We start from the raw sequence: 26,909 nt of genomic DNA on the forward strand, positions 1-26,909 counted from the left end.
TATTTTAAAAATATTGCACTGGAATCACTTCAGTCGTCAGAGTGAGACTCATTAAATTCTACCATTTAGTACACTCAAGGTTGCTGACCAAGAATGGCACATTGTCACTCTAATTTGTGGGAGCTGCTTGTCAGAGATCTTTCTGATGAACTGTACAATTCTGCAGTATTGACATTAGAGTGTTTTAAAATAAATAAAATGTGAAACTAATTAATTAGTTGAATTTTACATTCAACATTAAAAAGAATTCAGGCTTAGAATGACATTTTTTTCCTTTATTCATATCTAAATTTCATTGCACTGAGGATTCCTGAAAAATAAATTGGTATTAGTGAAATACATATTTCTTTCTTAAAAATCATGTGGATTTTCCCATGGGATTACTAAAATATAAGAATAATTTGTTTAGGTGTTGATGGACTAAGAGAAGCATTCTTTAAGAAAGAAACTTCCTTTTACTGCATTATAGAAATAAAATCGGAACATATATCATATATGTCTTGTCAGGGAGTGCTTTGCTAAAATGGGTCCTCTAAAAAAATATTAATTTAGTGACATTTGCTCATAATCCTAAATTTAAAAGTATTTTTACACCTCAAGAAATCTTGAAAAAGTTAAATATTTTTGAGAAATAGTTCTAATAAATTAAATTATGATTAGCCTTATGCTACCATCAGATAAACGTCTCTCTATCTATCGACAATGCTTTTTCTTTTCTGGGCATAGCTAAAATAAGGAAAAAGATTTTGTCACTAAGAAGACCTAAATTTCTGTCATTTAAAACTATTAATTGTAGACAGAGAAGAGACTTTTCAAGGACTGAACAAGTATGTACAAAAACTGAGACCCAAAGAAGGGTAATTCTGGTGAGGTGTTGGATAGTTAGATGTGCTTAGGTAAGGGATGTTTAAAAAGAGGCCATAGAAATCTCAGAATTCATGGCAGAATGTGACAAGTCAATGCTAAGAAAGAGCAAATGCTCATATTGATTTTCGTGTCTGTCATAAAATAACGATCTATTTGGTGTATGTATGATTTCTGCCCAACAATGAATGTTCTCTGTAAAAAACTAAGGCTCACCGAGGGGCGTGTGCACTCACAGGCTCTCCGGGAGGCTCTGCCTCACCGCCCAAATTCGAATTCGGTGCCCTGGAATGGTTGTGTGTGCTGTCGGTCAAGGTCAGGCAATGGAAGGAAGAAGGCCAAACTGGTTGCTCAATCAGTTTATTTCATTCTCTCCCTCTGCTTCACTCCCGGCTCTCGATCTCTCTCTGGATCTCTGGATCAGGCCCCCAACCCACTCTTACAGCCTAGTTTAAATCCCCCCAGCGTGAGGGGGTGGGGGCATACACATAGGTGTGGTCAAAATCAATAGGGTAAGGTTACTTTCTCTCAGGGAATGCTTCTCCTAGGACTTAATTCTCTTTCAGCAGGAGGATCCACCCAAGGGTGGAGTCCCATGAGTGTGTTTCTCCTCTTCTCATCCAGCAAACATAAGCTTTCATAATATTAATCATTTTGTATAGACATAATAAGAGATGCATTAAAGCTTATAGAATTGCTCTCCTGGGCCATCTTGATCTCAGACTACAGTGCTCAGGCCAGATCAGTCTTTCCTATCCCTAGCAGGGTCCTAGTCTCGTCATTACTTTTGGATCATAACAGCATTTGTCTATGATCAAGCTCTTAACTTACAGTTAAGAATTAGGCACTTTGGCCAGGCCCATCTCGATGCCAGGGTAGCACATAACTCACCGCTTACCCTGGATCCGTCCCGTCCCTCGTTGGGACCCTGCTTTTGGGGTGTTAGGAACTGAGGGCAACTGAGGCTTAAGTGGAGAAAGCAGATGCCCGGGAGGGAATAATATTTGAGGCCAATTAAATCCCAAGTTACAAAAGCATAATATTATCTTCTCGTGTCCATACAAAAAGGACATTGCTTTAAAGTAAATTATTCAAAAGGCACAAGGAGAGGAGAAAGGCAATATTAACTTCTAATATAAGTTCAGTATCCTAGGAAGGTCTGACCTTACAAATTAGCAGAGTCAGATTGGGGCAGAAGCTGATTAACTCTTTTTGGGGAAGAGAGCATAAAGAAGTGATTACAGCTAAACAAAGGGATGGGAGAGATTCAGGAACACCTTGATGGGTGTGACTAGGGTAAGCCTAAACTCCGGGAAAAACTGGGACAAGCTCCTCGTGGCAAGTGGGGGGAGAGGACAAAGTAATGTCATCCTACAGTTCTCCACTACCTCCACCCGGCCTCTTATACTTTTTGTGGGGGTTGTTTGGTGCTTGTCTGGTCGCTGGCCTGTGTTCTGTGTATTCGTTTCCCTTGTCATCTACCTTCACACATGTACTAATCATGGTTACCCAGAAAAGCTGCTGCCTATTTGCTCAGTTGTGATAGGAATCAGTGGAATTTGGTGATTTGAGTCTTCATAAACCTTGGAAGTTATTGGGCTAAATCGACCTTGTTCATTTCTCTCTTTTTCTTGATTTTTACATAGACTGAAAGTATCAGCTTTTATTTTTCTTTTTATTCAACGCTTTGGTAGTTTTTGTTTCCTGAATTCGAATAAAGATATACTCCTTATTTTTTTTATGAAACCTTCTGAATTTCAATCAATTTCAAAACTGATAAGCTCTACAAAAGTTATAATCTTTCCTTCATTTTCCTTGAGACCCTAAAAAGAAACCCTGAAATTTTGCAGATGTTACATTTTTTTCACCTACATCAAGTGAAAGCTGCCCTTTTATTCTCATTTTATGTGCTCATAGATAAGGCTGTGGAATAGGTGTCATCTTCTCTTTTCAATTCACTGTAAAACAATTACACTTATATTTAGTCTGATTTAAAGAAACAGTTATAAAGTTAATTATCTTATAGTCAGTGGTAATGCCTTCTGAATATACTATACTCTTCTTTGTCTTTGTCCTGTCACCCAGTGATTCCCAGTGTCCTCATTCATCTTTTTAAGCATTTATTTTCACTTCCTAAGAAGTATAGAGTAGTTCTGCTCTCATAACTGAAAACTTCAAATTTATAGTTCCTTATTTTTGTTTGCATATTATCATATTAACCCTTTGTCAGATGAATGGTGGGCAAATATTTCCCCCAGTCTATGGGATGTCTTAGAGTGATAGCACAGTGGGTAAGGCGTTTGCCTTGCATGCAGCCAAACCAGGTTTGATTCTTCCGTTCCTCTACGAGAGCCCAGCAAGCAACTGAGAGTATTCTGCCCGCATGGCAGAGCCTGGCAAGCTACCCATGGCATATTTGATATGCCAAAAACAGTAACAACAAGTCTCACAGTGGAGATGTTACTGGTGCCTGCTCAAGCAAATCAATGAACAACAGGATGACAGTGCTACAGTTATTTTATCATTTATTTATTTATTTATTCATTCATTCATTTATTCATTTATTTGTTGTAATATAGAAGCCTATTAGTTTGCTGTAAACCCATTTATTTTCTCTTCCATTTGCTTTGGCACTGGAATTGAGTCACTGATTTTGCATTCAGATTCAGTGTCATGAAGTGTTCTACCTATTTTTCTTATTACAATTTCTGGATTTGGGCCTGATATTGAGGTTTTTAATTCATTTTGAATTGACTTTGTGCATGTTCTGTTAAGGGGGCCTGAGTTCCCTTTTTGACAACTGACCAGGGAGTTTTCTCTAGCTGGTCAGTTAAATGGGCTTTCTTGCTCCACTTTCTGGTCTATTCCTTTGCCAAATGTTATCTGTCCATATACTTTAGGATTTATCTCTTGTTTTTCAATTTTATCCCGTTGGTCTGAGAGTTTGTCTTTATTCTACCACCACATTTTTTAATTACTTTGGCTAAATAGAAATTTTAAGATTGGAAAGAGAGGGAGAGAGAGAAAAAGAGAAAGAAAGAGAGGCAGATAGATGATAGATAGATAGATAGATAGATAGATAGATAGATAGATAGATAGATAGATAGGTAAGGCACTTGTCTTACATGCAATCCCTGGTCCCCTGGACCCACCAGTAGTGATCTCAGAGCTAAGATTATGCCCCAGATAAAGCTGATAAACAAACAAACAAACAAATAAATAAATAAATCACTGTCACTGTCACTGTCATACAGTTGCTTATCAATTTGCTTGAGCAGTCACCAGTAACGTTTCCATTTTGAGACTTGTTGTTACTGTTTTCGGCATATTGAATACACCATGGGTAGCTTGCCAGGCTCTGCTGTGCAGGCGGCATACTCTCGGTAGCTTGCTGGGCTCCCCGAGAGGGGCCAAGGAATCAAACCCATGTCGGCTGTGTGCAAGGGGAACGCCCTACCCACTGCGCTATCTCCAGCCCAAATAAATAAATAAATAAATAAATAAATAAATAGAAAGATAAAATTGGGAAAGAGTAGACTTCCATCTTCTTTTTTTTGGGGGGGGTCACACCCGGCGATGCACAGGGGTTACTCCTGGCTCTTTCACTCAGGAATTACCCCTGGCGGTGCTCAGGGGACCATATGGGATGCTGGGATTAGAACCTGGGTCGGCTGCGTGTAAGGCAAACGCCCTACCCGCTGTGCTATCGCTCCAGCCCCCATCTTCTTTTTAACATAATATTGAATTGGCTGTTTGTGGGGTTTTATTGTCTATATAAATTAAAATAATATTTGGGCTATCTCTTTAAAAATAAAAACAGTAAGCTAAGTATTTTTATAGGGGATAAACACATCTCTATATTGCTTTGGGTAGAGTTGTCATTTTAACATATATATTAATGCTTCAGAACCAAAAAATAGGGATTACTTTCCATTTTCCTGTATCTTCTGTTGTTTCAATCAATAGTGATTATAGTTCTTTTATTAAGCAAATCTTTCACATCTTTTGTCTTTTGTTAAGCTGATTCCCAGTCAGTTGAGTTTTTAAGGCACATTTGTGAATTCTATTGTTTTTTAAATTTGATCTCTTCTGTTTAATTGTTTGCATAAAATATGCCCTGGAATTCTCTTCATTTTGTAGCTTGCCACTTTATTGTACTAATTTATTATTTTTAGGAGACATTTTATAATCTTTAGGATTTTCTAAGTACAGTATCATATTATATACAAATTTTGACCTTTTAACTTCTTTTCCAATCTGATTGCCCATAATATCTCTTTATCTACTAATTACTAAGGCAAGGATTTTCAATACTATAATATTGAAAGCAGAAGCCTCAGTTTCCCCTTGCCAGTGAGAGGAAGCCACAGTTTTCTCTCTTCAGATGTTCCATCTCTCACCTATCAACCTGACACACATTCAATCCCCAAGGTTCATTCTTAACATTCTTAACATTCCGGGTTTCCCAAGAAACATAAAACTCTGCCTTAGGCTCTAGGCTGACAGGGAAACTAAGATAATAGGCAATCCTGATGTTTAGGCTGACGGGGGAGACTGAGGTAATTGGTAATTAGGCCTGGAAGATTTGTTTCCCTTTGCCAGTGAGGAAGAAAGCCACAGTTCCCCCTTGCCACCTTTCCACTATTGACCTGACGCATTTCATTCCCAAGGTTCTGCCCTAGTGGTCAGACATTTCCAGGACCATAAAACTCTGTCCTGGATCTAGGGCGACAGGGAACTAAGATAAGGGACAAAAAGTCTCTTATGTCTGACAAAATGTCCAGCTCATCTAAGTCTCTCTCTGGGCAGAGAGACTTAGACAGACGAGCTGGACATCTTTGGGATTTTCTGGCATCTTTTGTAAATCACTTGTCAACCAAGAAGGAACCTTTGAAATGGTGCAACAAAACTCCCTTTTAACTTAATCCTATACTAAGTTCTCCCTACTTGGGGAGCTTCTTTTCTGTTCTACTTTCCAACTCTGCTTCTGGGCATCTTTATTATTCAATATTTTCATTCTTTAAGATATGGAAGAACCTGGGAATCATGAGTGAGAACTGCCACTGCCATTTCTTCTCCATCTACGTCAATATGATGCACAACATAATAATGCACGATAGTGGTGAGAATGGGCAGCCTGGCCTTAGACCTGATCATAGGGAAAAGGCTTTCAGTTTCTCATCACTGAGTATGATATTTGCTGTGGGTTCCTGGTAAATGGCTTCTCTATATCAAGTATAGTTTTATATAACCCCATTTTAATTTATTGAGAGTTTTTATCTTGAATATTTTCTATCTGTCTTTGAATAATAAATATACTTTAAGGTAAATTAGATATTGTGCAAGATTGGCAGAAACATAAACAATAGTATAAATAAAATTATTTGCTGATAAGTTCAGTAACTGGCACACATATCTTAAGCTGAACTATTACTTTAATATTATCTATTGGGCTGCATGATCTTAATAAGCATTGGGCAGTTACAACATCTCTATGTCCTTCAGCTTCCTGGCAAGCCATTTTACTTTTTTGCATAAACAGTTAAGTAAGAACTAATGATATGGCTTTCTAAAATCTTTACCTTTGCCAGAGTGACAATCCCTCTATTCAAAGAAAAGGTTCTCAGTCTTGGGGAAGACCTGACATCTTCTATTGTTTTTTATAGGTCATCTGTTTCATCTGTCTCTGTCTCTGTCTGTCTCTTTGTGTCTCTGTCTCTCTGTGTCTCTGTCTCTGTCTCTCTGTGTCTCTGTCTTTGTCTCTATCTCTGTCTGTCTGTCTGTCTCTCTGTCTTTCTGTCTTTGGCTCTTGAGCCGCACCCAACATGCTCAGGGTTTATTTCTGGCTCTGCAGTCAGGAATTGCTCCAAGCAGACTCAGAGGATGCTATGGGAAGCCAAGGGATCAAACGCAGGTCCAATGCATGCAAGGCAAACACACTACAAGCCTATCACTCCAGCCCCTCTTTTTGCCTAAACCCAGTTCTTCTAATAGGAAAAAAGAGAAGTAATAGGAAAAATAGGAAAAAGAGTCCTTCTGATTAAATAACTAATTAATTCAATTCCCTTTCTCTTTTATTGATGTTCAGTTTCAGTTTCAGTTAAGAGAAACTATTTTACCTTATTTCTTCAAGTTTTATAGTCTACTTAGACCAACTTCATTTTCTTTTGACTGTTGTGAATATTTTTTTCCATTGAAAGATAATTACAGTGATCACCTCACAATGGCTATTTTAGTAATTCTCCCAGACATGCAATCCTGGCATGTAAGGCCATGCAATAATTCACTGAAAAATCTTCTAAGTATTAGTTGTACCTTTAAAATTAGCTATTATGCAGATAGATATTATATTAAACCACTTCTAGTGTAATCTTATCAGTACAAATGCATACAGCTGAGTGTCATTTCCTGTATTTCAAAACATGTATCAAGACTTTTGAAATAGTAACCTGTTGGGTTCTACTGATTGTGCTCATTAGAGTTCATTATAGATTTAATATCTTTGTGCTTATTTGATGCTTATAGTAACTTGAGGCTTCTTATAAGCAGAAACCTTACCTTTTTATGAGTTTTCGACAGCACAATTGTTCATATATTGCTTCTGATAAATATTTGATGAATAAATCGGTAATGACTACTTGGTTGGATAGATAAATGAATAAATGGAAGTATTAATTTATTAATTACAATTATTACACAAATATCTGACTTTGTATAAAAGGAGGCAGAAATTTTTTGTGCTTTATAAAGAAACTAGTAGTCAAGCAGCTTGCTAGATACAGTTAGACTGGATGGCACTGATTCCATGCTCTCTAGAACCCTCTCCAAAAGTGCTCCATGTGCCACACTTGCTGTTTCTTGCAGTTTCCTATTCACTTATGAGATTTGGAAAAATATGAGATAGGGATTTATTGAATAAAATAGAGAAGAGGTGGACGAAGTAAAGGCAGCCAGTATATTTCTCTATTTTCCCTTAAAAAATTGCATGGTATCAGACCTCCCTTAATGTTTATAACTCTCAAATAATTTCATACATGTACCTAGTATCATCATCATCATCATCCCGTTGATCATCAAATTTCTCGAACGGTTTCAGTAACATCTCCATTTGTCTTAGACTTGAGATTTTAGAAGCCTTTTTCTAGTCGCCCTTTTCAACGATGCCACATTGGAGGCTCTTTCAGGGTCAGGGCAATGAGACCCAGCTTGTTATTGGTTTTGGCATATGAATACACCATGGGGACCTTGCGAGGCTCTCCCATGTGGGCAGGAAGCTCCCAGTAGTCTGCCAGGTTCTCCCAGAGGGAGAAGTAGGCTATACTTCCAGGAGCTTGCTTTTAAGTCTCTGGATGTTGGCCGTTGATGGGATTACACGGCGCTGGGGGGCAGTCCCTGGGTGTGACCGCCTAGCTACTGAAAAATGGGAAATCTGGGTGGAGGAGGCCCAGTCCCATTCCCAAGATTGTAGATCTCAGCCCTGGGTCCCACATACCTGGGTTCATCTGCCAGTACCTTCCTGCGTGAGGTTCGTCTGAACGTGTGGAGAGGGGCCTTGAGCATGGCTGTGGCTAGGCTTTGGAGGTCTTCAGCCACTGAAGCTCTGCTTGCGTGGGGAGGAAGCTGGAGCCCATCCCCTCTTAGGGGCCCCGGGGAAGACAGCCAGGTGCTCGGGCAAGAGACTCTCCTATTGCAGGACTTGGTATAGTTCAGAATAAAAAGGCTTGATAATATTAAATGAATACCATGAAATAATACACACTAAGAAAAAAATAGTAAAATGAGGGCTAGAGGTTGATAATGTGAGACACAATTTGTCCCTTACTTTATAGTATAGAAGTTAGTAGAAAAGATCATTGTCAAAGCGGAATTTTTCTGCAGTCCTATGATAAGCTCTCTAATTAGAATAAGCAGAGTATCCAAGAACAAAGATTTTTTAAATTGGCTTGCAGTGAGTACAGGTGATGAAGCAGCTGGCAGAGTTAATAGCATACCTTCTGTAATTGCCAAAGACCTAGTTCCAAACAGAGTGGGTAATGCCACATTGGAAAGAGATGAAGAGAAAATTAGATAGGAATGAGGGGGCAGAATACATAGAGGTGCAAAGAAGTTGCAGGAGGGAGCAAAGAATATTTGAATTGGTGTATTGAAAAGAAGTCATCTCAGAAATAATTTTGAAGGAAGGAATGCAATGGTGGATAGATAGAAAGATGGGAAATGTTTAGAATATTTGCAAAAAAACACAGTATTTTGAGCAGGAATAGAGTTCTGGTTGCTAAGGCAAAGGCTGATTTGGGGGTCAGATTGGATTGAATTGTAGAAACCAAGTTTGGACAAATCAGAAAGTGATTTTTAATGTTCATTTGCAAAACCAGAGAGAAATACAGTACTACGTGTTTAAACTTAGGCAAAAGATATAGGGAAGATTAACTTGAGTTAATCGTGATTCTTGCTCTGCACGCTTAGCAAATGCTTTGTGCACAGAGAGCATGGGTTTAATTCCCCACACAGGTCTGGAAGACTCCTAGTCTTAGAGTCATGAATATCCCTTGAACACCACCAGCCCCTCGCTGATAAAAAGTAAATAATTGATTCTCAAAACATAGCATACAAAGATAGTATAAAGCTTGTTTATTTAAAATTGTTAGTGAAAACCAGAAATCTGCTTCAATTTATAAAAATTCACTATGCAAATAACTTGACAGTGTTCTGTCAAGCATAGTGCAGTGTTCACCTTGAGTCTAGGATTAACATTCTGCTAAATTCTATTTATATGTTTTTCTGAGCAATAAACTTAATTTTTTAATTGGAAAGAATAAATGATTCTTGATGAACATAGCAATATATGAGAGTTGTTCTAATAGTTTTTTAGATATAGTTAGATATAAGCCAAATAGAACATATTGCTGAAAGCACAATAAAAATACAGAGACCATGGAAAAACATACAGCTTAACTCTGGCTGGCACCAGTAAAGTGTAATGGGAAAGATTTGCCTAGCCCTATTTCAGAAATGTTTTACTGACTACATGCACATATTTGAAACAAAGACAAACTCTGTTAAATTTATCAACAGAAAGGAATTGTGTAGGAACTAAATAAATGACTTTGGGTTGCCAACTCTCTGTCCAAATTATAATGCAAGGATAACAAAATAAAGCATAAGTACCTGCTTAATATGGTTGAGATCATTATGAATGCTGCAAATCTATTGCTTTGCTTTCCCTAGAAGCATATTCAGAGACACATACCATGTTGCGACTCATAGTCATCCCTCCTATACTACTGTTATAGTGGAGTGAAGAGAAGAGAGGGAACAAGTAATTTCACTAAATAGTCATATTAAATCTCACCATCATGAAAAATCAATCAGGACAGAGGAATAGGTCAAGATGAGGATAAGTTAGGCATAAAAGAAGGTATGGGAAAAGTAGTTTTCTTTTTGATTTCACATATCTACCCTAGATGGATGGTAGGGAAAGCAATACCCCCCACCCCCAACCCCCTTTCTCTCTTTCTTGCAAACATCCCCCACACACACACATAAACACACAAACACAAATACACACACATTCACATATACACATACATGCACACACATTCATGTAAATTTGAACAAAAAACAAAGAAAGAGCAGTGGGATCAATACCTGAGGACAGAGCCATCAGTATGATCTGAGCACAACTTGTTATGGCCCAAAATTTGTATAATAATTTAATCATAATTAATAATAATAATATCAATGATAAACAAGTGGGTTATAAAGGGTACCAGATATTATAAGACCAGACCAGTAGGATACTGGGCCAGAGTAAAACCAACATAAGACCTGGGTACTGGACATAGGACATCAGGAGACCTAAAACTATTTACTTAAAATGCAAAACAAACTGCGACATCAAAACTAGTAGTCTGGGGGTGTGTTCATTATCCAGTTTCTACTAGGACTCTATCACAATTTACAGTCAGCAATGCATTGAGAAGAGAATTATAGATGATAGACTTGCTTCCTGCTTTCCTGGTGAGTCAGTGTACAATCAGCACTGTCTAGGCGGTTCTACTGCTGAGGACATCTCCGCACATCTCACAGGGGCAAAGCGTGTCTGAAGTGGGAAGCTAAATAGGGCCTATTTAACATATGAAAAGGAAACTTTGTATGAGAAGCTCTTGCCCATAACTATAAGTAGTGTATTGACTTGATAACGTATTACATGTATATATTACTCAAATAACTAAGGGTGTCCGTTTTAAAGGTGCTCTTAAAATATAAAAATGTTATATTTGTGGCCTAGAGAGATATTACAAGGGTAAGTCATTTGTCCAGCTCAGGGGTGATCAGATCTCTATAATATATGGCCCTTGGAGCACCATCAGGAGTGATCCCTAAACAATGAGCTAGGAGTGAGCCCAGAGCACAGCTGGGTGTGTCTTCCTTCAATTATATATGTATTAATGTAATGATATATATGGTGCTATTAACACAAAGTTTTGTAATTTAAAATGAGAGGGGATAGGAAATAGGAAAAATACAATTCTGGAAAACCCTTCTTCTGATTGGCTAATTGACCTGCGTCTGGATTCTATGCCATGGTTGTTTTTTCTTCCAGAGTGCTCTATGCAAAAACTATTCATTCATGCATCTGCATCTCCCCTGGATCCCTTTACTTCCACCAGCAGCATGTTGCCAACTAAAATGTCCCTGAGCTCCATTCATATATTTTCTATTCCTCAGTTCTGAATCTCTGCTCTGATGACCCCCAGAGACTACGCCAGTTTCTGGTCCAGCTGCGCTGGTCCCAGCAGAGAGCAGAGCCTCTGAATCTGCTCCTTTTCTGACACTTCCAGGGCCATGGCTCACCATGGTTCATGATGAAAGCCTATGCCTAATGGTTTGTTTAATGATAGACGTTAGAATATCAGCATGCTGCTTCAGTGATGATTTCCTTTTCTTAAACACTTGCTCATTTCTGGAGTTTACCCAATCTTATATAGGAAGGGAACTAAGAAGTATCAAGATGGCAGACTTGAGAATATCAGTATTCCAATTTTTAATTTCTTAATTTTCTTGGCCCATAGGCTGAGTTTGCTGCTAAATTAAATAATTCTTTATATTTAGAGTTATTTTAAGTGAATTTTAGTTAAGTGAGGTTTACTTAGATGAGCTTTGGATTTCTGTGACAAACGACAGATGGCAAAGCCAAATGCTAACAGTGATGGCAGTTATACATTTGAAACAGGAAACAGTTTTCAAGAATTGGTGTAGTCATCTTTCTTTCCAGTTCCATTTATTTGAGTGCTACCAACACACTAGAAATCAGATGTAAATAACCCTTTAAAAAAATGTTTCTTACCTCGATTTTTTTGTGTTTCATTAAAATCCCACCACCGATATGAATGCACACAATAGTTGCTTCCACTATTCAACTTCCATATCTACTCATGTCATCTTGGAGATATGCACACCTAATGTGTAAGGTGGGAAGGTTTGGGTAGTTCCAGAGTATGGTCATTTTTGGCATCTGTGTTGGTTGTATTCTCACTCTAGTATCCCAGGCCTAAGGCCCTTGGGGCATTCAATATTCTCAGTGGAGAGATACTACTATTTTAGGAGAAGGGAAAAGTGTGTGGAGTATAATCTAATCTACTCTAGCAGATTGCTCTTGGTCCTCAAGAAACTGCTGTTTTTCAGAAATAACTCATTTTTTAAATATTCAATATTTAACCCTTACTTTTATCAGGATTTTGGTGAAGAAACTTTGTCTTTCTAATCCTTAATATTGTTATCTGCAAGAGGAAGATAAAACGGCATTATCTTTTTTTCCATCTTTTGCATCTTTACTTTCATACTTCAGGAATTATCATTAAATTAAAATTTGGTGAAGTGACTTGACAAAACTTTAAGTCCTCTGTAGTGTGCTATACTCTTGCCTCCAAATCTTCACTTATCTGCAACATGCATCTACTTTCCTAAAGGGGACTTGTGGTTGAAGAGGCATGAAATTGCTATCTACAGGTATGTTCTTACTTTTCACAGCTACTCTAATAAAGTTAAAGAGTTGGACAGTCATAGCTGAGGCACAACCTCTGCATATTACACCCCTCCATACCTGTCCCAGTCATGTCTCAATCGCTTCCCCCTAAAAATTTGTGATAAAAGGTATTAAAAGGGTAGTTGACAACTAGTCTTTTACCCCTACTCCCAGATTTGCATTCCAGTGTCAAACAAAAGGTTTCATTGGCTAAATTTTTTCCCTTCTGATCTGAAATATTTTGAATTTACTTGAGAAAACAACAATTGAGTTCCCTAGCAAGCAGAACATTCTTCAACTGAATTTCTGAGTTATCAGAACCATATGTCTGAGAGTCAGACAGAGTCCCATTAAGTGGACATTCATCAGTCCATTATTTTGACACAGCCAGATTATATAACTATAAAACAATATCAACTTTTTGGCACTAAAAAAGTGCCTCCTCTGTGACTCAGGAGAAATGGACCCCTGTTATTTGTTCAGCATTCTAATGAGGTAACTAATCATAAAGTTAAAATGGCTGCAAGATTTGGGTCAAATCTTTTATCTACATTATTATGCACTATTTTTTCAATTTAAAAATTAATCTAATTAAAAAAACTTCTCTATTTTTTTTTCTGTGTGGGTACACACACATACATTTAATTGATCACAAGAGATTTTTGGTGTTCTAAAAATGCCAGTTGAATATACCTTCTTCTCATCAGAAGACTTCTTTGTTTCAACTGAGCCATTGCAATGTCTTTATGCAATGGGCCTTCCGGTAGTGGTCTTTTTTCCACATTTTTCTTTTCTCTATCTTTATGAATCTATCTTTTGTCTCTTCTTCCTCCTTCTAATCCATCTTGTCCAGTCTGGAACCAAAGTCATCTCAAAATATAAAAACTTCATATTGTTATTCCTTTGCTAATGCTCATGTTTCACTAAAGCGCATAGGATATATGGAGATATAGCCTGGATTTCAATGCCCCATTGTTACACTGAAGAAGCTTGTGTTTCACAAGTCTGACACTAAGACCACTAGTTTCTACATAAACCAGGAAATTTGTGACAATGAATCTTGGAGGTGCGTGGGAGCAGGTACAGTGCCTTGCATGTGGCCTACTCAAATTTGATTCCCTTAACATATGGAGTGATCCCCATGCCCAGAGCCAGGAGTAAGCAGTGAGTCCTGAGTACAGCTGGGTGTGACCCAATTCCCAACTCCCTAAATGACTATTACAGGGTTCCAAGCTAAATGTGCACAATTAGAATTTGGGCAGAAGTCACCAAAATTTGCATTACAAAGAATAGTCCCCTGTGACTTTCAGTTATAAAGTATGAACATTTGCCCTCAAAGAAATACTTTAGGGCCAGGAAAGTAATTATGTTTTTCCTTTCTGTCTCTAACACTCATTTTTTCATGGCATGACTATAATTTCAACTACAATTTGTTTAATACAAAAGTTTATGTAAGTCTAAAATTTGTTCTTCAGAGGGATGTTTGTTGACCAACAAGGATAAGAAAATTTTATTAACTGCCTGTACTATTTTTTTATTGATGGTGATATGGCCTCATGTTGCTACATAATGTGAAAATTTATTAAGATTAATTTACTTTAATGCACTTTCACTTAACTTGTATCACTTGTCATCCCGTTGATCCTCAATTTGCTCAAGCAGTCTCCAGTAACGTTGCCATTCATCCCTGTCTCGTGCTAGTGCAGCCCAATGATATCTGCTTGCTCCAGGAACAGGAAGAGTTTCAAATCATTCATTCAGGGATTTGATGAAGAAATCTGACCATCTAGTTGGTGGGAGACCACACTTTCTTCTGATGTCCCATGGAATCCAGTCGGTAACAGCTCTAGTCCAGCAGTCATCTCTGAATTGCATTACATGACTGGCCCATCTGATTTTTGATGCCTTGGCAAATGATTCTTGATCATAGATGGAGGTCAGAACATTAGATTCCTTCTCTCACTTGAGTGAGATGTGATACTCCTAGCATAGCTCTTTTGATTCCTCTTTGGGATACACGAATAGCGTTCTCATCCTGTTTGCATAGGGCCCAGGTCTCTGAGGCATGTTAGTGCAGGAAGAACGGTGGAATTGAAAAGATGTGCCCTGAGTCGGAGTTCTTCATCCTCTTAACCACTTCTTCAACACTCTTTTTTTTTTTTTTTTTTGCTTTTTGGCTCACACCCAGCGATGCTCAAGGGTTACTCCTGGCTTTGCACTCAGGAATTACTCCTGGCGGTGCTTGGGGGACCATATGGGATGCCGGGGATCGAACCCGGGTCGGCCGCGTGCAAGGCAAACGCCCTACCCACTGTGCTATCGCTCTGGCCCCACTTTGACACTCTTGAAGGCATTCCACGCTGCTCTCTTCCTCCTGCACAGTTCTGGTGCCAAATCGTTCCTCATGTTGATTTCTTGACCCAGGTACACATAGCTGCTGCATTTGGAGATGTTAGTTCTATTGAGAGTAATTGGAGCTTTAGGGACTAGTTCGTTTTTCATGAGGATTGTCTTGTTGAGATTCAGCTGCAATCCAACCTTTCCATACAGGTGGTTGAAGTCGGCCAGCATTTGTGCCGTTTGGCTAATGTTTGGTGTTATGAGAACAATGTCATCAGTGAAGCGGGGGTGATGTAATTGCCTGACCATCTATCTTCACTCCCATTCCTTCCCATTCCAGTCGTCGCATGATGTTCTTGAGTGTGGCACTGAAGAGTTTCGGTGAAATGGTATCACCCTGCCGAACCCCTCTCTTTACATCAATAATCACTTCCTTGTAGAATGGTGAGATCCTGGTGGTGAATCCACAATACAGCTTGTGGAGGATTTTGATATATACTGAGTTTGAACACCCTGTTTGGCCAGGACTTCGATGACCACTTCAGTCTCAACAGAATCGAAGGCCTTCTTTAAGTCGATGAATGTTAGACAGAGTGGCATCTTGAATTCTCTCGAAACTTCAATGAGTTTGGTCACTGTATGGATATGGTCTATCGTGCTGAATCCCCTTTGGAACCTGGCTTGCTTGCATGGTTGTTCTTTGTCTAGTGTTCTGCCTATTCTATTCAGGATGACATGAAGACATGAATGAACAACTTGTAGATGACAGACAGCAGGCAGATTGGGCGATAGTTGCCAATGTCGTGGATGTCTCCCTTCTTGTACAACAGAATGCATCTATTGGTTTTCCACTGAGACAGAACCTTGCATTCAGACAGGTAGCATGTAAAGAGCTAATCCAATGTATTGATGAGTACTGTTGGCAGATTTTTCAGGTGTTCGGGTCTGACCTTGTCTGGACCAGGTGCTGTACGCGTCTTTACCAACCAAATGGCGTGTGGATTTTGGAAGGGAGGACATTGGGAATGACATATCCATCCTGTGGAATTTGGTAGGTGTGCAGGTGGACATGGCTGTCAAAGAGATTGGAGTAGAAGTCATGAATAATCCTCTCCACTGCCTTTCCGGAAGATGTGATAGATCCATCAGGACGTCGGAGGGCAGTCATCTTGGTCTTGTAGTTGGCGAAGGATAGGCGAGTGTTTTGAATACTTTTCCTGGCTTCTGCCACATGGGTCAACAGTGCTGCTCTTCTCTCTTTGAGTTCTTCCTTTATCGCATCTCTGCACAACATTGAGAGCTCGCACGTTAGCTTGTGGTTGCCTGAGGCTCGCACCAAACCATGTTGATGAATGAGCTCAAGAGTTTCCGAAGACAGGCGTCTATTTGTGGCTTTCTCACTCTTGGCATTCTTTGCACAGTCATAGGGGTGCTGAACCAGTCGATTGTATTCCTCATCAATGTTGTCAAGGACGGCATCTTCCCTCGTTGATGCAATAATGCCAAAGAGCTCCCAGTTGGTGGTCATTCTGGGAGTTGCCTTCTTAGACTTAAATTTTGCAGACTTTTCTCCCCGCTCTGTGAAGTAAAATTTTGCATGAAGGAGATGGTGGTCTGATCCCATTTGGAATTTTGGACAACAGCGACATCCGTCAGGCAAAACCTTCAATTGAATATGATGTGGTCAATTTTTAGTGATGCCCGATCTCATTAATCTAGCTGGAGAGATGGCGTAACCTAATGCACTTTATACATATATTTTGATTTTATGCATAGATACATATGTATATAGTTCAATGTATGCATATATACTGAGAAAGTAAAAAAAATATATTGAGAAAGTAAAAAATAATCTGTAAATTGAGCTGAATATTTTGTTTCTTTTTATTTTTGCATTCCCCTCCAAAAAATTTTACCTGCCTTTTCTTGGCAGTCCATTTTTGTCATTACCAGGGCTCAACTTCCGAATCATTTAATAGAAACAATTCTACATCTTTTGAATATGAGCCCTTAGAATCCAGGAACAGAACTGAGTTTACTCAGTGATGGTGGGACATGTGGGGAGAGGAATGGACTGATGAGAAGGTACCTCATAACACTTAGGAAGGGATGTTGTCACCTCTGTGGTGGATGGAGTGCAGTAACTTTGTATGCCTAAAACATTGCTATTGCTCTCATAAACCATGTTACCTTAATATAATATTATTTCTATTTTTAATCCATTAAGTCCATCTTTTTTCCCCCTTCTCTCCAGTTTCTCTAAAGTCTTTTCATTTGTGCATCCCAGTGACACTTTCCAATTTAGTACCTTCTAGAATTGACACAGGCTGGAATAGGGACTGTGTGGAGGCTTGATAATGAATTTCAACCAGGACCAGCTGAGATTCAAGAAGGATTTATCAAAGGGTGATTCAGAAGTCCCACCTTCATAGGGGCTAGCCAACCCCCTAGCAGAGGACCTTGGAGAAATACTTATAAGACCAGCTTTTGAAAAGTGACACATTATACAAACTCAGATCCTCTCACACCTGTCTAGCCTGGGTGTGTGATTGTTCCCCTTTACCTTGTGGGGTGCAGTCCTCTGCATCACCGATGCCCCTACATGGATGGCATCATTCGTTTAGTCTAAGAACTCTTCTTTGGAGAAATTCACATTCATCCCAGAACTTATTTTTCTTCTGTATCTTTCAATTCTCATAATTTCCTAAATAAAATTTCTTTGTCTCACTATTCATCTTCTGAAATTCTTTAATTTAATAGTAGGCAAGGAGCTTTGAAAACCTGGGGGGAAGTCAAGACTTTGTTGTCTGTGCAGTGTGGAGACTTCTGTGGGCTTTTGTGAGTTCTAACCTCATTGTGAGGCTGTGGTGGTCCCAACAGGAGGGTGGAGTCACACATTTGCTCTAGTGGTTATCCCTCTCATGCTGCCTCTCTCCATACATTAACTACCAGGTGAATCCAGCTCTAATAATGTAATCTCACTCAAACCAAATTCCCAGAGGTTCTGATTGTCAGAGAAAGTGTTCCTTGTATTTGGCTTTCATTATCTGACTTTAACTCACTTTTACTGCAGGTCCTTGCCCAGAGACCTCAACACTCCTTATACCCACTACCCATAGAGTTAAATTAGACTTACTGAGCTTTAATTAGCTCATGTCCTCATGTCTTTCTTATATTCTTCTGACTGTTCAGAGTGCCTTCAATCCCTGTTTATTTTTTAAAAATGTTTATTGTAATATACATAGTACAGATACTTCCTCTCTCTTGAAACGGCTGCTCATCCTCTGTCTGAAAAAAAACCTATGACTCCTGAATGTTTTTATAATATTGTAGATGATATATTCAGATCAGCCATGTGTGCTTCAAGTCTTCAAATACAGGAAAAAAATCATAGAGGAGAGGATGACCACTATATATAATGTCCTGGAGAATATATGACACTTTCATATTTTGCCTGAAAACAAGAAATTCAAGATAATTAACATATATTAGGTATTAAAGCAGCTGATTCCAAGTATCCTTTATATATATTTTTGGTTGAATGGAGAGAAATTGGCACCTATAATAACTAAGATGTCTGAAGTTTTCATTCTAGGGAGATCAATAGTAATAAATCTCCAAAGGATCTGAGATTGGAAGGAAAGAAAGCCTCTTCTTCCATTTGGAAATCAGATTGTATATATTTTATATATATAATATACATATTGTATATATATACATATATAAAATTTTTATGTATATATAAATTTGTATGTATATAAATATAAATAGGAAAGAATTTAATTGAATATGAGAGTAAAATTAATATTATTAATAATTATAAAATAATTTCTGTTATAATTTCTTATCTGTTTTAGTCAATGAAATATATATTGTTATATATATTGATCACACTTGATCACTTGACATCCCTTTACTCAGTGATTTGCTTGAGGGAGCACCAGTAATGTCTCCACTAATCCCTGTAGTGTGCTAGTGAAGCCCAATGGCATCTGCTCGCTCCAGGAACACGAAGAGCCTTAAAGAATTCATTCAGGGTCTTGATGAAGAAGTCTGACCATCTCGTAGGTGGGGAGCCACACGTTCTTTTGACGTTCAATGGAATTCAGTTGGTAACGCCCTAGTCCAGCGGTCACCTTCAAATCGCATTACATATCTGGCCTATCTGATTTTTGACTCCTTGGCAAATGAGACAGCATCCCTGATTTTCAATTGTTGATGGAGGTCTGAACTCTGGATTACTTGTCTTACTTGAGTAAAGCGTGATACTGCAAGCATAGCTCTTTTGATTCCTCTTTGGGAGATCCGAGTAGCATTCTCATCCTGTTTTTGTAGGGCCAAGGTCTCTGAGGCGTATGTTAGTGCATTCAAACTCAGTACATCAGGATCCTCTGTGAGCTCTATTACAGATTCACAACCAGGATCTCACCATTCTACAAGGAAGTGATCATCGACGTAAAGAGAGGGGTTCAACAGAGCTATATCATTTCACTAAAACTCTTCAGTGTCACCCTCAAGAACGTCATGTGATGGCTGGAATGGGAAGGAATGGGTGTGAAGATATACGGTCGGCAACCACACCACCTCTGCTTCAAAGGAATCCAATATTCCCTTTAATCAATGGACTGTAACTTGGATCCATGAAATTGTGGGTTCTTTTGTAAAGGATTTCACTTGAACAGATATGATTTGCCTGTGTTGTACTGTTTGAAAATATACAGTTTGTCATAGAGATAGAAAACTTAAATGAATGACTAACTCTATTGTAGAATAACACTGAGTTTGTCCTTTCAGCCTTGCCACAGGGAACTTAGCTTACCTTAAAGCAACTTCCTTTCTGTGTAGATGCAGGAAGACAGTTAATGTTATGCTCTGTAACTTGGGAGCTGAATGACTCCAATAATATTTACTCCTGGGCATCTGCTTTCTCAACTCAGTTGCCCTTATTTCCTAGCACCCCCAAAGCAGGGTCCTGACGAGGGACGGAATGGACCCAGGGCAAGCTGTGAGCTACCCTGGCATCAAAATGGGCCAGGCCAAAGCAACACAATACTCAACTATAAGTTGAGAACATGGTCATAGACAAATGCCTTATGATCCAAAAGTAAAGACGAGACTAGAACCCTGCTGGGGAGTTAGGAAGACTAACCTGGCCTGAGGACTGTGGTCTGGAATATATAGTGAGATGCTCTCAGGAAGAACCAAACTTTAAGTTTGATATATCTCTTATGTCACAGAATGACATTGCTAGAAATATTTGAAGTAGATTTACTACAATTATTTAAGTGGATTGCTAGATGAGGTAGGAAGAAAGTGACACACCCTTGTTTGGATCTCACCCTTGAGCGGATCTCTTAGTAATCTGTAGTAATCTTCTTAGATGAAATTTTGTTAATCTCCTGGAGGAGTGGTCTTACCCCTCTTTGTTGATTTGTTAATGTTCAACCCACCTTTGTGTCACCTCCCTATGTGATTGCTATATAAACTAAGACTGTAGGAGAAAGAAGAGATGGCACAGGAGCAGGGAGAAGACACAGAAGCAGAGCACACAGTGAAAGAGAATCATCAGAGCCAGAAGCAGGGGAAAGAAAGAGCACAAAGCGAGTGAGAATCAGAGTCAGAGTCAGAAGTGAGAGCGAGTGGGGCTCCAGAGACTGAAGCAAAAGGGCTCCGGAGAAAGATCAGAAGAAGAGAGATCGGAAGAGACCAGAGGAGAGACTATGGAGACAGAGACAGAGACAGGTAGAGAGACAGACAGAAGAGAGCACAGTGGCACACGCAAAAGCAGAGCACCAAGGAGGAGACATCCCGATCTGGTCCATATACAGCGACTCGAGAGCACCGAACTCAATTGGCGAGAGAGAGTGCCGCCTGAGAGCCTGTGAACAACACACACATCATTACCCATTCCGCACGTGTGCTTTTGTGTTTTTTACACCCTATAATTGTTTAACATAGATAGTAAGTAACGAGAACATGTATTCATAGTCAAAACTCTTAAAATGTGTTATATATAGATATTGAGTAAACAAGAAGCCCACAAGGCAAAGTTAAGGAACATGTAAATACAAATTTTAAATGAATTTAGTAAAATGTAATGTAGATTGAATAAATAGCAAAGATGATAAAATGGACATGAGTTTTACCTGTAGATAGATTTTTAAAAAAGAGAGCAAATTATATTTGTACATCTTTTTTATTGAAAGTCATAGTAAATTCTAGGGATGAGATGCAAATAAAGTTCTTGGTTTTTCAACAGAGTAATAGGAAACTCCTTGCTAAATACTGAAATATTTATGCTTGCATCCTTTCAATAAAGTAAGCATAAGAAGTCCACTTAGGGGCTGGAGAGATAGCACAGCGGGTAGGGCTTTTGCCTTGCACGCGGCCGACCCGGGTTCAAATCCCAGCATCCCATATGGTCCCCTGAGAACGGCCAGGGGTAATTCCTGAGTGCAGAGCCAGGAGTAAGCCCTGTGCATCGCCAGGTGTGACCCAAAAAGCAAAAAAAAAAAAAAAAAAAAAAAGAAGTCCACTTAATTGATTGAGGGCACATTCTGTATATTAGTCACTTTCTTTAACACTAACTTTAAATCTATAACCTGATCATTAGTGAGAAGGATCATATAGCTATGAAACAGAGCCGGGGAAAAATGAATATAATATAACCCAGAAATTAAATAATGTAATCCTTTTGTCCATTTGTAATTTATTCTAAGAATGTTATATTATTCCTCTTATTTTCCCTTTATTCTTGATGTATGTTTTAAGATTATTCTGGGAGTCCTTCTTTTCTATGGTCTTTGGGTGAGATAATTTGGTACTGCATTTACAGGGTGCCTTTCTATGTAGGTAGCTTTGCATGTTGCAGTTTAAAACAAAATGATCCATTTTACTATATAAGAGTACCCAAGGTTTATAGAGAACAGAAATAAATAAAATACAAAATGTCCTGTGAGAGGAAGACATTGGAATTTCACCACAGGAATAGAAGTAAGAAGTCATTAGCAACTTAACAACTCTACTTCAACATCCAACGGAGATAACAGAAAAGAGTTTTAGAAATAAAAATTCTGTTTATTTGTTTATATTGGATTTTGGATCACTGCCAGTGTTTTTGGAGTTTACTCCTGACTCTGTGCTCTGGAGTGACATCTGGACATCTGGAAGTGTTTAGGAGACCATTTTTCTGTGGTGCTGGTAATTTAAACCAGGATCAATGTAGTGCAAGACAAGTGCCTTACACTTATACTATCTCTATAGCACCCAAACTAATCTTTAGAATAAGAACTACCATAGACTCACTGAGCAAAATTCAAGAGTTTTTAATGCTATAAAAAAAATCACAGTTTAAGAATGGGTGAAAGAATTTATCGCACATTATGATATTCAAAGAGTTAGTTATCACATGAAATATTCTTAGTCTTCCAGACAATTATTAGATAGGTGAAAATTAATCAGAGATATCACATAATCATTTATCATAAACCTTATTATTAAATCTTAAAAAATTAAAATGAGGGGCTGGTTTGCCTTGCACGCAGCCAACAAAGGGTCAATTCCCGGCGTCCCGTACAGTTCCCCCGAGAACCAACAGGAGTAATTCCTTAGTTCAGAGCCAGGAGTAACCCTTGAGCATCACTGGGTATGACACCTCCCCCCAGAAAATTAATTAATTAATTAAAGGAGGACTGGTTCGATAGCAGATAAGGTGCTTGCCTTACACACGACTCACCAGGTTCTACCCCTGGCACTCCATTTGACCCCTGAACATTGCCAAAAGAGATCCTTGAGTACAGAGTCAGAAGTAATCCCTGAGAACTTCCAGGTGTGGCCCAAAATCTAAAAAAAATGAAATTAATATTAAATGTTTTATTATAGTAAGCTATTAAAATGATATACACTGTTTTGATGTAGCATGCATTTATTCCTATGTAGCCTAACATTTCTAAGCCTATTTTCTACCTAAGAGAAATTTAAATATATTTTCATATAGATACTTGATAACAATTCTCTTAACAATTTGTTCCAATTAGCTCAGAACTGGAAATCAACTAAATTCCCCATAGCAGGTGAATGTAAAAGCAAACTGTACCATGTAGAAACAAGATAATACCAATATAGAAAGGCATACACTACAGTGTTAACATTAAAGTGATAAAATATTAAATAATATAAAAATAGATGAGATAACTATGTTATTTCAGTCATCTGATATTCTAGAACAGGGAGAAGTGATAAATATTATAGTGATAGTTGTCTGAGGTAGATGGTGGTGAAATTTTACTGCAAAGAACACACGTGGACTTTTTAGTGGTGGTAAAAAAATTTATACTGATTAGGGTAGACATGGCTGCCTGCACTAATCAAAAGTTCTAGAACTATCCACTTAAAATATATGCTTTAAAATATATCCTTTATTTTATGTAAATTATACCTCAATGAAGTTGATTAAAACTTTCCTAGCAATTCCCACATCTGACTCCAATTACTGTCAACTATCAGAGTATCAGAGTTTTAAGGAACCATACAGCAGTGTATTAAAATTGACTTCAAGTAATCAGACTAGAATATTAAATTCTCTATCATGGGAGATTGTGTGTGAATAACTTCTTTTATCTGCTTTTTATATTCTGCTTCTCTATCTTCTATTCTCATGATTTGTGGTACTTATTAGTCAAAAAATACAATTCTTCCATGCTGAAGTTTTGGTGAGATATTATGGCTATTGATTTGTGGAAATTAGAAAAGGTGTGTTGGACCTCAAGGAAGGCAACATAATCCTAAAGAAATTTGCCTCAGGTGAATGTTTATCAAGGGCTTTAGGCAAGCTATCCAATCTTAAATTGGGAAGGATTCGCTTCTGTTCACTTAGAAGTTCTGTGCAAGAAGTTCCCTACAACTTTGATTATTCAAACTTTCAAACTTCTTAGCCTCTCTTCTCAATTAGTTTTATAAGAGGTGTCTGGATTGTACTCATCTCTATCAGAATTGTAACATAAAAGTTATGGTAATCTGAACCTCTCCTAGAAAGTTCTTACAGTGGTTCTACATGCTGGATCTCATCTTCAACATGGATTGCCTGATAACTACAGGAAAAAAAGGTTTTCTTTAAATTTTTCCCTGGTGCTTCAGAGGGCTTTTAAAGCTTGCTCTGAGCTAGTGGTTGATTGAGTGGATCAGTCATGTTCTTTTTACGTTTCCTTTTATTGCAACGTTTCAAATGCAGCTAATAGAACCCTGCCTTGTAATTACCACTGCCAGAGTTTGTTGATAGTCCACATCTCAATTGTCACTTTACACCTTTGTAACATTCTATTATATCATAGGTAACTTGGTTTCTAACTGTGATGTTATAGTATGGCTCCTGCTATCATAACCGACTGATTACCAGCAATTTCTGAGTCATTTAAGTCCAAAATCGCATTTCTACTTATAGTAACAGTTGTCTTAACCTGTGTTCTGTTCATCTACACACTCACTCTTATTCTCCCCACACTTAAAAATAAAAGAGTTGGAAACAAAGACTAATGAGAAACTAATTTATTTGTAGATTATTTCATGAAACAGAATTTGATAATGTAGGACAAAGACCAATTTGCTAGCATAATGGATTTGTTACCATCAGCGCAAATTTGTCTTGCTCAGAACTTCTGAAATCATATGAATTGCTCCACAGGATTGTCATATAAGTATTATCAGTGAAGAGTATTTACATTGGCACTAATCCCGTGTTGAGCATTATCCTAGAAAAAAGTCCCGATATGCAATTGTACTTGAGTTGTTTTAAAAAAATCTACCACAGCTCTATGTTTTGGCCTTGGAGAAGTCATGAGATACTCTGTATTTGAAATGCTTAAAACAAAAATAATTAGTCAAAAACTGCCTGGAAGTGTGCATTGCAACTGTGACTAGGATTAGTGGTGAGGCCATATGAAACAGAGCTTGAATATGAAATGAAACTAATTTGACAGAGAACTCAAATTAGTTTCATTTTACTCCATATCTCAGATACTAAATTATTATATGTAGTATCTCCAGTGAACAAAGAATAATCCTCCAGAAGTCTCACCCCAACATTTCTTCTTTGAATTGGGTAAGTTTAAAATCATAATATTTATAACAGCATTGGACATATGATGGTGTTTTAGAAGTTACTGCAGATAGAAATACAGAGTATTTTCCAATAATCTTCCTTTAAGCATCTATGTGGTGAAACTCAGTATAAAACCACTTTAAAAATAACTGATAATTAGCACACAGTAAGGGTCATACAAATATACTGACAGAAAATCCATGATTTCTAAGGCTTTTATGAGAACATAATTCTTTCAAAATCATTCACAGCCAGAGTTAATTTATAAGCATTATTCTCTTAGGTTTTTGAGACGTGGCCTTTGGACCTGAAGAATAATGTGGCAGAACTAATGTTTGTGTTTTGGCAAGACTTTATTTATTAATTTTTTTTTAGAAATGCTGAAAGTGAATCACCCCTTTCAAGCTCAGGGGGATATAATTAATGAGTGTAGAGAAAATGGAAATGCCTCTCCCAACATTGGAATCAAATAATTTTGAAAGGGAGAAATAAAACCTTACACGTCTAGAAAAGACCAGAACTAAACCAAGGTCTAAGGACTCAAGGCTCAATTTTCTTCTGATTATTTGAGGGATTTAGCATCAAAAGATAGGGTTGTAAGCTAGCTACAAAATCTTCATTTGTAATGTGTAGATAATTAAGATAACTCTTCCTCTCTCAGGAGGCTGCCGGAAGAGTTAACGATTCTAATGTTTAGTAAGCCCTGTGCAAATGTTTGCTGTTGTGGTTGAAATGAAGACCCAATCAGCCCTAGAGTAATTGTGGTTTGACTTGTGGATTTTCTTGCCTTTGAGTTCATTGCTTTTCCTTCCCTTCATAATTTTCTTCTGCAGTTAACTTCCATTATATCAGGGTTTCACCCTCCCCTCCCACAACATCCATTATTACTTGTTCTCCTGTGAAGCTGTCTTTTATCAGCTAAGCTGATTTAAGATGATAAAATTCAGGCCAAAATACAAATATGTGATTATTATTTTTTAATGTTTATCTTCCTCCTCCAAGAAATGTATAACCATTAAGAACTGAAGGTCAAAACTGAAAGAACCATACAAAGCTCAGATAACTCTTCTCCTTTTATAAATGAGAAAAATCTCATCCTAGAGTTGAAGAGACTTGCCTAAGGACACAGAACCAGTTATTAGAAAAGCAATTTCTTAGACAAATTCTACTGAGTCACACTCCAGTGGGATTTTACTCGAAGTGAAAGGGCATATTTAAGACTGGTCCGGAGTAAGTGCTTTCGATGTTGCTTATTTATAACAAGCTTTTGCTGGCACATTATCTGAAAGGTAAGCGCAAACTCATACAAAAACATTTTTTCCACTAGATCTTTCTTGTATTCTTCTTCTTTTGTTATGTTTATTGGCACACAGTAGTGCTAATGGTTTACTCCTGGCTCTAGGCTCAGGGATCACAGCTGGCCTGTTCAGAAGACAGTATGTGATGAGGGTATAAAAGTTGGATTTTCCGAGCTCAGATAGAGAAGGGACCACCAAGTAAAGGGTGCTAGGAGAACCTGTTCATGATGGGAGATGCGGGCTGAAAATAGACTATAGTCTGAACATGATGGTCACTTAATATCTC

This window comes from Sorex araneus, chromosome 2, assembly GCF_027595985.1.
Source record: "Sorex araneus isolate mSorAra2 chromosome 2, mSorAra2.pri, whole genome shotgun sequence".
NCBI lineage: Eukaryota > Metazoa > Chordata > Mammalia > Eulipotyphla > Soricidae > Sorex > Sorex araneus.